The 9031-nt window shown below is 43.7% G+C and overlaps 1 pseudogene; it reads left to right on the forward strand.

Moving 5' to 3' along the window:
* The first annotated feature begins 8291 nt into the window (after nt 1-8291).
* On the forward strand, nt 8292-8803 carry LOC101638151 (annotated as a pseudogene).
* Nucleotides 8804-9031: the final 228 nt, after the last annotated feature.

Genomic DNA, 9031 nt, shown 5'->3' on the forward strand with positions numbered 1-9031 from the left:
TGGTTACCTGACAACCACATTTCTCTCTGTAGTAGCAGTCCTTCAAATGCCTGGTATTTTGTTTTGAAAATGCCAAACCTATCCTTGAGCGAGGAGGTGTGAGTGAGAAGAAAGTCTCTAAGCTATTCAAAGGTAGACCTACAAGACTGCTGGCCTCAAGTTTTATCCAATCCCCCATCTTTGAGTTTGCCTGATTGTGGTGGCCGGTGTGTTTCTGGGATGCTGGAAGTTCTGCCACAGGTATTTCAAACACCAGCAGGGCCATCCGTGGTGGGCAAGCGCCGGCAGAGTTTCTAGACAAAACCCAGGTTAGAAAGAAAAGAGAGAGAAAAAAAAAAAAGGGCAACGTCCCCAAATCAGCAGATTAGACCTCTATGGGTCACAGCAGAATATTGGCTGATACAGGGCTTGAAGGTGAGCTTCCAACATGAACCTCCTGCCTACCTAGTCCCCCCACCTCCCAACCCCCCCAAAAAAGCCCACGACCATGGGGTCAATTCAAGCTCCTTAACTCACTCCAGAGACTCTCCGAGATTAACTGTTTCCTAGAGCAGACTGCTTTGTCTAGGGTGGGCTGATAGGCTTAACCTGCTGCTCCTTAAGATCAGTAGCCACATTGTCAAAGGACTCCTCTCCCACGCTGACTGGTTGGTGCGCAAGAACACACAGTGGCTACAACCAGGGACGCCACCAGACCAAGGACTGTGGAGACGGCACAAGACAGAACATTGCGTCTGTGCCCATGGTGGAGCCGCTAACTCAACCTCAACTGACAATAATAACGATTCTTAGAAAAGAAACTGTTTTTCACTTTTAAGACTAATCCAGGCCATCCCATGGAACAACCGAGCAGAAATTCTTACTGAAGAGTAAAGAATCTCATTAAACAAGGAGGCTCTCTGAACGGAACAAAAGGAACATAGTCGGTTATCAACGCTTCCCGGGGCCACAGCCTGTTTTCAGCGATTATCACGTGCCTGGATGGGACTTGGAACTGACAGCGCTGTCCTTGGTCCGCATGGGAGCCTGCCCCTGGATTCCTTCGTGTTTGCCTACGGGACGTCCCAGTTCACACAGAAAAGGATACAACTTTCTTCTTTTTTAATGATTACATTGACGTCCCCGATCGAATGAATAAATGCTGGGTTGTTCCTCTCCCCTCTTCTCCTCCTCCCCACCCTTCCCCAGTGAGCGAGATTTCCCCTTAAAAAGGAGAACCGTTCTGTACCATGCCTGTACAAATAAAAGTAAGACCCATTTGCTAAAAAGGAACCCTTTAGAGAGCCTTGTCTTCGTGTGCTTCACCTTCGTCAGGGAAGTGGACTCGCAGCGGTCTTACAAAGACTGTCCTGGGGACGAGGAGGTTGGTGAGCTCCGTGCTCACATGCTGGCCACTGCACAGGAGGATGAGAGCAAAGCGAGGTTGGCTCTCCACACACGCCGTCCTGTCTCCACTCAAGGGCCAGCAGCAAAGCAGAGTCAAGAGTCAAGCTTTGTTATCAAATCCACATCCCCGGAGAATTTTTTAAGGAGAAAAAAAAAAAGGGTTGGGGGCCAGGGAATTCATTGCTTCCCTGCTGCTGTGAGTTTTGCTGTGACTGGAGCGATCTGTTTTAATTATTTCAATCAATGAATTTATTATGGGTAGTCCCTGGAACTTTAGGCAAATGGGATAATGGAGAAAATCCAATCAATAAGGCAAGTGAGATGAGGAGCAGAAAACACTCCGTGTTTTTCAGGCAAAAGGACAATGGCGGCAACAGTAGTCGCAAGAAGCTCCTGGCCTGTGATTTCCGCGCTGCCACCAGCATGGTGTGCAGTTCGTGGTCCATTCACTGTGTTTCCTCACCTGGAACGAGATGTTCCATCCACGCCAGCCAGACTCTGTTCCCTTCCTGTCAGTCTTCAAGTCGTTGAAAGTCCACAACGGACTTACTTCAGCTCTAACCCTACTGCTTCAGCGTACCTGTCATTTACATGCACTAACCCTGGTGCCGTAGTGGTTACCCATTGGCCTGAGAATGGCAAGGTTGGTGGTTCCAAACCCACCAGCTTCTCTACAAGAACACGATTGCTTCTGTAAAGAGTTAGTCTCAGAAAACTGATGAAACTGTTCTATCCTGCCCTTTAGGGTTGCTTAGATTCATAATGGACCCCAAGGAACTAAATCTGGTTTGATTTGGTTGATTCAAAATCAGTACCCATGATCTTCTGCTTTTCTGAAGAGGAATGGAAATAAAGATGAATGCTGCAGGGCAAAGTGATCCGGAATAACACTCTAAATGTCTGGGTCCGGAGCCACTGAATGAAGAGAAAAGGCCATATGCGTGTTAAGGGCAAGGAGCCCTGCTGGTGCGGTGGGTTAGGCCTTGGGCTGTTAGCCTCAAGGCTGTTGGTTCAAACCTCCTAGCTGCTCTCGTGGGAGAAAGATGTGACTCTCAGCCACCATAAAGATTTACACTCTCAGAAACCCTATATGTGTCCCTATAAGTCACAAGCACCTCAATGGCTATGGGCTTGTTTATTTTGTATCGGTTGTGCACATGCTCATCAAGCCCTGGTGGCGCAGTAGGTAGTTAACCGAAATACCATCAGTTTGAACCCAGCAACCCCTCCAAGAGGACGACTAGGTGGCTGCATCCTGTGTAAAGACAGAAGTCTTATAAATTCTACTCCATATGGGTCTGAGTGCATATTACATCCATGCATATGGGAGTTGTTTTTAACGTGATCTTATTTAATAATGGGTTTAGATATTTGAGCAGAATAATTTCACAACTTTAAAAGTGCAATTAGTGTCACAGAATGGTCTATGTAGAAAATGTCGAATTGGTGTATATTTTGCTGTACATGTTTTCAACAACAAAAAATAATTTTTAATGCCAAAAATTATAAACAAAGAAAACACGATGCATTTCTGAACCTGCCTCAATCTTTTTTGCCTTGATATCAGTAAAATGATTTTGAAATGAAGAGGAAATACCCCAAATTTACCTTTATTGTAGTTAGCAGAAAATTGTAATACTAAGAATCATTGTATTAATCATTCTGTGACTGTCTTCCCAGAACTGTAAGGAACAAGATGACTCACCTGTAATCTCAGGCCAGTTTCTTTAATTCTCTGCGGCTTGACCTCTTTATGTATAAATGGTGAACAATACCTCACAGATATTTTATTTGTGTGCTTTAAATAATAGCATAATATTTGTTTTTTGTCTGTCTCTACACATATTTGATATCACAGCTATAGAAACATTTCTAGAACATTTATTGTTTGATCATGTTTCCTTCCCCCCAAAAAACCGTAAGGGCCGTCGCTGCCCCTACCCATTTCTGTCACCACCAGGAGATTTTTCCATCAGGAGAAAGCAAGTCCACGTGTCATTGCCAATTTTTTTTTCAAGCGAAGTAACCTCCTGGATGATTCGTTACGTTCATGAAGGATGGAAGGAGTCCCCAGGTGTAGAACTTGTTAATGTGCTTGGCTGTTGAGTGAACAAATTCTCCCAAGGTGCTTCAGAAGAAAGACCTGGTGATGTACTTTCAAAGAAACAGCCTTTGAGCACTGTAATGGAGTGCAATTCTACTCTGACACTCATGTGACCACCATGAGTCAGAGTTTACTCAACCGCCGTGGGCGGGGTGTTTGTGACCCTCCCTAAATGTGTTCTCCCTTTATTGTCCGCAGACTGATCCCTCCCTCTGTCTCACTCAGCTTTCCTCTCTAGTCCAAACGGTGCCCCTCACTGGTGTAAACTGTTCTAACACCATTCAAGCACAAGCCCACTTGCAAAATTACTTCCCAGACCTTCTACCCACCCAAATGATCAGGCTTTCACAAAAATGAGCATTCTTTCCCCCAACCCTTCATGGACACCTGGCAGCTATCCTTATTTTCTCCTATTCATTGTGATGTAATGCTATTTAATGATTTCGTGTTGGTGTCTCACATCTCATTCGCTAGATGATAGGAATTTAGCCATGGTCCTCATTTTGATGACACTGACCTTAAACCTAGCAGAGGCATCTGATCATGGTAGGAGCTAAGTCAATAATCATCTCTAGAATTTCTGAGTTCTTATTCTGGGGTAAAGACACCCTGGTGACACGGTGGCTTAGACGTTATACTGCTAACTGCAAGGTTTGTGGTCCAAACCCATCAGCTGGTCCACAGGAGGAAAACGAAGCACTTTGCCTGTGTACAGATCTAAAGTCTCAGAAACCCTCTGGAGCAGCTCCACTCTGTACCAGAGGGTCATGATGAGTGTGAGTAACTCTACTGCTGCGGACTAGTTGGCTGGTTGGTTGGTATTCTGTAGCACGCGTTATTTGGAGAGTTTTCTCCTATAGAGCAACCATATTAGTACAATGATCATGTTTCATCCGTTTACAGATGAAGACAGAGAGGTAGGAACTGTTTAGTAAATGACCCAGACTCACCCATATAGAGAGTGACAGTGCTGAGATTTCTACTACAAACCCAGAAAAGAATGGCTACGTGGGTGAGTGAGGATTGCACAAAGGAAGGAAAGGAGGAACAGGGGGAGAAAAGAAAAAGCTCAGAAGACGTCTTATCTCTCCAAACAGCTTTTGGGGATCCAACCCCCAAAGGGTATTTGTACCCAGAGCATTCTCTAATAACCTTAGAGCCACAAGGCAAAGCAATATTTCTAAAAGAGTGACTGCCTGACTTAGCCTCTTCCCTGGTAGAGAGAATCTGAGTGGCAAGCCTCAGGGATCTCTGTACCGTTGAAAACGTTTCTCAGGTAACAGAAACCATCAACAAATCACTAGCAGAACGCTGAGAGTAAAGAGAAGGAAGGACTGACGGACAGTGAGGGGCCAAAGGGAAAAGGTACAAGGAGCAACTCTGGTTTGAAGAGAAAAGAGTTAATGATGAAAAGGCATATCCTTGCAATCATCTCCTAACGTGGTCCCTCTTGGCAGCCATCTTTAGTCACAGATGAGAATTGGGGGTAAAAGGGCGACCACCTGTCCAAACCGTATTCTTTCTTCCTTGCCTGTGCTCCCAGCTCTTTCTGGAACTACAGGATTGTGTGTTCCTTTTGGGATCACTCACCTGAATAAGAAGAGAAGGTCCCAATAACAGATATTTCTGCAGTACTCCTAGACTCTCGGTGCTAAACAGGTGATAGCGCTAGGTATGCAGCATTTCCCATCCTTTTCCTTGGTGTTCCTGTTCCCCCAGGGATTAGTCCCTGGAGGTGTTATGAACTACTCTTAAGACGATTCAGAGGGGTGAATTTCAAAAGGGAATATGGTCCGGGGATCAGCTCACACACACGTTTTCAGTCCTGATCCATCTCCAAACTTCGATAGCATGTTGCTTAACAACAAAAGGAAATAGGTCTTTATCCATCCTAGATTGCCAGTGGCATTTTCTTTTCACTGCATAATGGTGTATCTGAAAGGGAAGCTAGGAGTCAATGGCTATGGATAAAAATTAAAGTTCTTTTTCGTTCAACTGTAGGAATTTGGACATATATAGGGTTTAACCTTTCTGAGCATCAATGCTTCCATCTATAAAATGATAATAATCGTGGATCTATGAGACAGCACCTGGACTGATAATTATCTGGGGACATAAAGGGGAGGTTGGGGGGAAATAGGGAGTCAACACAAATTGGTACAAGAAGGAAGAAAATATTCCAGAGTTAATTGTGCTGAAGATTGAACAACACTTCTTAATATTGAATTGTATGATATGTTAACTACAGCTCAAAAAAACTATTTAAAATGGTAATAATAATGCTTTTCTTACAGGATTATTGTGAGAAGTGAACAGAGATAATAAATGGAAAAGCCTGATTTTACCTAGTATTATGCCTGGTATTGATTAGGTGCTTGATAACTATCCTAAACAGAATCTTTTATAACTCCTAACAATGCAATTGTTTTAATGTTGAAGGAGATTAGTATTTCATTTTCTGGTGTATATTTATTGAGGTAATTTTGTGTAAAAGATCAGTATTTATAGACATTGAGATATAATTCCTGTCTTACTCATTCAGGGAGACAGAGCATATGTGTACAGTGAAAATATTATGTTATCCTTCTTTCTATAACTGAATCGGAATGTATCAATAAAATTAATCCTTTTAACAGTTGAGTGTAATTACTCATATTACATTTGAATCAATCATTGTTACACTAAAAAAATAAAAGTCTTTATCAAATGTAGTCTTGATAATTGCCAGCATACACCTGAGTAATAAAAATGGTGTTCACATTTGGACATGTTGCAGACAAGGGAAAAGGCTATTTGTAAATAACAGAAGCTGCAGAGAAAAACGACTAACAGCCTCAGGGGAAGCCTTTGGGATCCCTTTTTCCCCAACTTTGAGCTCAGATCCTCTCCCTACCCCCACTCCATTAAAAAAATCTGTTTAATAAGGAACCACTTTCTTCTTTTTGTACATAGTCAGAAGCCAAGCGACATATACAACTCGGGCTGAAGAAACTTTGATTTTTTTCATCTCTGATCCAAAGGCCTCTGGGAACTTTCAACTTCCCCCAAATCTTCTGATGCTCACTATGGTTCCAAACCACAGCTCCATTTGCAGTCGAAATAGCACTGGCTTCCATCCTTCACTTCTGCATTTCGTATCAAACCTCTGATTAGGTCCTGAGTGGTGGGACTGAATCTCAAAATAAAAATAATTCTTGCAACTCCCTTCACAAGCAGGTATGTTCTACCTCTAGAGCATTTGAAAGAGTTCCCCAAACATGGACACAGATCCTTCATCTCCACACTGAAAATGTCCCTTCTGGACAATGCCAGCAGGGCACTGTTCACCAGAATGCCAATTAGGAACTGAATAGAAAACTCCAAGAAGTTGCCCCCCAGTGATGCATTGGTTACAGGAAATGAAAGAAGGAACCGTAGGTTTCAACCATTGAAGAGCAGAAGTGAAAGTCCGCAAATAAAAAGGACAGAGCCTTACAACTTTCCCTCTGCGCGGGCTGTACAGAAACACGCAATTTTCTAAGACTGGTTTTCTTGTTTTTCTTTTTTCCCCTTCAAGAGCCCTTGAGTCATCGTGGTTTTCTATCTTCTGATTTGGAGTTGACTCCGAGGGTTATGGAATTGTAAATGTGCCCGCTCCCTCTGCTTCCCCTGGCATGCACCATGAGGATGTATTTGTTATTTCACAAGGGATCCCCTCTCTGGGCTCTTCATCCGAACGCTCCTGAATGTACTTAGCTTAATCTTCACTTCTGGCATACTTTAGAAAGCCAAAAGCGCCTTAAAGCCTCATATCCAGTTTCATGTAGGCCGAGCATTTGGGGGGTTTATTTTAAAAGCATGACGAGATTAAAGTCTTCATTGACTTTGCTGAGCATAGTGTTAGACAAAACGTAAATTTGACCTGTCTCTTCACAATTAAATACTACATGGACGGAACAAAAGGTTTTAAGCCAAGGCAATGGAGGAATGATCTCTGCTCCAGCTGGTCCGGCCTTTGTATCCTCCGGATTCTTACTCTTGACTGGCTGAAGCACGAACAAGGCTGTGCCATTCCCTGGGAGGACACGTTTCATTTCATGCCCATTCTCTTAAGCCTTAGAAGGCCATGTGAGCATGCTTTCCAGCACTCGCAAAGGAAGGAACTCATCATTACGAGGCTTCCTTATTCTCTTCAATACTAATCGCTAACTGTCAATTCTCCAAGCACTACCCTGTGGTCCAACATTAGTCTGTTAGGAAACAGCAGCAGAGTTTATTGCCTGGGATTTGAATCTCCTTCTGCTCACCTGTTCCCTGATCCTGGAGTTTGCGACAACTTGTGTTTGTTTATTTGGCTTTCTTTGAGAACCTAGAAAAGTGGAAGGATTTCCACTGAGATGGAACATCCAAATCCCAGGTTTTCTGGGTCTGAACGCACCATCTTAAATATTCATGGCATGTGAGCCTCTAATTATATTTGGCTGCATACTTTTCATATGTTGGAGGTCACTTGAAGGCAAACAATACCCCTTCATATATGACTTACCAGAAGCGTGTGTTGCAGTTGAAGGGATTGAAATCCTGGGAATCTGTAGGCATAGCACCAATTGCCTGGACTAAAAATAATAATACATTGTTGCATTTACTGGGGATAAAATAGCACTGTGAGAGATACTGACTGCGGACGACGTAGTACGAGGGAGTAAGCGGAAGGTTCTGCCCGTCAAAAGGCCCAGCCTGCGTGCTCTAGTGGCCCCGCGCCTCGCCTCCGAAGGCCACAGATGTGCTTAATTCCAAAAACCTGGCTGTTCAGGCGCAAAAGAAGATCTTGGGTAAGATGGTATCCAAATCCATTGCCACCACCTTAATCGATGAGGCCAGCAGCGAGGTGTTAGTCGAGTTCTGCCGCGTAACCCGGGAGTACACCCAGAACAAGACGGAGGCCGAGAAAATCATCAAAACAGTCATCAAGTGGGCCGTCCTGTACAGGAACAGTTTAATCAAGATGAGCTGGCCCTCATGGAGAAATTTAATAAGCAAGTTCATCAGCTGGCCATGACCGTGGTCAGCGTCCACCAGGTGGATTATACCTTTGACCGGAACGTGCTCCCCAGGCTGCTGAATGAGTGCAGAGCGATGCTCCACCAAATTATCCAGCGTCACCTCACCGCAAAGTCGCACGGACGGGTTAATCCTGTCTTTGACCATTTTTCAGATTGTGAATTTTTGGCGGCCTTGTATAATCCCTTCGGAAATTTTAAACCCCACTTACAAAAACTCTGTGATGGTCTCAGCAAAATGCTGACGAAGAGAACATATGAACCTACGAGTTAGGATGGTGACTGCTCCTGGTTGGTTTGAAGATGGAGCGTTGTTGATTTATGAAGGAAAACAAAAAGGATTTAAAAAAAATATTACACATAGCCTGGAAAGACTTTTCCAGTTCCATGGTCAAGCATTAATGATAGTGCTTTTATGGGGCTTCTTTTATTTGAAGAAACGCATATTTCCAAAAGTCCTACTTAAAAACCTCCTAAGAACCCACATATCACGGGGAAAATG

The sequence above is a fragment of the Echinops telfairi genome, unplaced genomic scaffold, assembly GCF_000313985.2.
Source record: "Echinops telfairi isolate 266 unplaced genomic scaffold, ASM31398v2 ScPeMD7_31;HRSCAF=116, whole genome shotgun sequence".
Classification (NCBI taxonomy): domain Eukaryota; kingdom Metazoa; phylum Chordata; class Mammalia; order Afrosoricida; family Tenrecidae; genus Echinops; species Echinops telfairi.